Source organism: Humulus lupulus, chromosome X (assembly GCF_963169125.1).
Source record: "Humulus lupulus chromosome X, drHumLupu1.1, whole genome shotgun sequence".
Taxonomy (NCBI): Eukaryota; Viridiplantae; Streptophyta; class Magnoliopsida; order Rosales; family Cannabaceae; genus Humulus; species Humulus lupulus.
This window is the reverse complement of record NC_084802.1, coordinates 214411323-214413578: the sequence shown is the minus strand read 5'-3', so window position 1 is coordinate 214413578 and position 2256 is coordinate 214411323.

The following is a 2256-nucleotide window of genomic DNA, read 5'->3' as shown; positions in this document are numbered from 1 at the left end:
GAATAGGGAGCATGAGATTCTGATAGGGCCTGGCCCTTGACTATTGCATGATGTTATTGAGGCGTGCTTATTAGCATTGCTGTGCATGTGGATGAATATCTGGATAAATTATTATACTTGCTTGCTTGTGAATGATTGGAGTTTCGGTGGTGGATTGTGGAGAGATTATCACCCTGTCATCTTAGCCTAATTGCCGAGTCGTTGTTTGCAGATTGACTTGAATAGATATGCGTTCAAGGAAATCTACACGACAAGCCGGTAGGTCCGGGGCTAGAGAGGATGATCAAGGTCCAACCCCTCCGCCAGTCCCTGAGAACTGGCAGCAGTTAATGGCATAAATGCAAGCTAGGCTTCAGAGCCAAGATGAGTTGATTAGAATGTTGCAGCAAGCTCCATCTGGGAGTGTTGCCCCTGCTGGGCCACCGGCACTGGTACCTGTGGTACAGCCTGTCGATGTTGGCAATAAAGTGGAACCGTTGTATGAGCGGTTCAGGAAGCAGCAGCCCCCGATCTTTGAGGGTGGGCCAGATCCACTAAAAGCTGAGCAGTGGATGACCTTGATTACCACTATACTTGATTATATGAAAGTAGAGGGACATGATAGGGTGGCTTGTGCCACTTATATGTTGAGAGAGGATGCCCTAATCTGGTGGGAGGTGGCGTCACAGACTAGAAATGTTGCTGCAATGACATGGGAGGAGTTTAGAGATTTGTTCAATCAGAAGTACTATAATGTTGCCGTCAGGGCAGCAAAGGTGAATGAGTTTGTGGGCCTTGTTCAGGGTAGTTTGACTGTTACGGAGTATGCCTTGAAATTTGATAGACTTGCAAAGTTTGCACCGGATCTTATTCCTACCGATGCGACCAGGTTAGACAAATTTGTTAGAGGGCTAAATGTCATGATAGCCCGGGATGTAAGGATTACTACAGTTCCTGGGGTGACCACCTATGCCCAAGCTGTGGAAAGGGCTCTGACCGCTGAGGAAGCAGAGAATAGGATTTGGAGGGATAGTGCAGCAAGAAGGGAGGGTCGTAGGCCGGTGCCTCCATATTCTGGTTCTAGTAGGGGTGGAGGTATCAGTGATTTGAAGAGAAAGACTCCTGAAGCCTCAATTGCTCCTAGGTTTGATAGAGGAGGTCGGGGTACTCAGGGGGGCCGTCGGGGAGGCGGTGATTCGTGGAGGACTTACCCGGAATGCACAAGGTGCAAGAGACGCCATTTGGGCGAGTGTCAGGCTAAGGCCTGTTATGTATGCGGGGTGGTGGGACACCTCAGAAAAGATTTCCCAACGGTGAAGAAGGGCGAGGCAGGGAAGGTGGACAGCTTGACTCCAGCTCGAGTGTTCACTTTGACGCAGGCAGAGGCCGAGGCTAGTCCCTCGGTAGTGACAGGTCAGCTTTCTAGTGCTGGCACTTCTTTTACTGTTTTGATTGATTCTGGTGCTACGCATTCATTTGTTTCTGATAGGGTGATTGATAGATTGTGTAGACCTAGTGAGGTTAGAGCTTCAGGGTTTGGGACTATATTGCCTACGAGAGAGCTGGTGGTGTCTAGGAGATGGGTTAGGGCACTACCAGTGTTAGTTGATGGTAGAGAGTTGTCAGTGGACTTGATTGAGTTGAGTATGGAGGACTTTGACATGATCTTAGGTATGGATTGGCTGGTTAGATACGGAGCTACCATTGACTGTAGAAAGAAAATGGTGACTTTTGAGCCAGAGGGTGAGGATCCCTTCGTTTTTGTGGGAGCGGTGCGTGGACCCCGTGTACCCAGGATTTCTGCGTTGAGAGCCAGAGATTTGCTACAGGGTGGATGTATAGGCTTCTTGGCTAGTGTGGTAGATACCACCAAGGTTTCACCAGTTGGACCGGAGGAGACCAGACTGGTTTGTGAGTTCTTGGATGTGTTTCCTGAGGATCTGCCTGGGTTGCCGCCGCGTAGGGAGATTGAGTTTGTTATTGAGTTAGCACCAGGGACAGAGCCAGTGTCGAGAGCACCGTACAGGATGGCACCAGCGGAACTGAAAGAGTTAAAGATACAATTGCAGGAACTTCTGGGTATAGGGTTCATCAGACCTAGTTATTCGCCATGGGGTGCTCCAGTTTTATTTGTTAAGAAGAAGGATGGGACTCTGAGAATGTGTATTGACTATCGGGAACTGAATAAGTTAACTATTAAGAATAAGTATCCCCTACCGAGGATTGATGACTTGTTCGATCAGTTGCAGGGTAAGATGGTGTTTTCAAAGATTGATC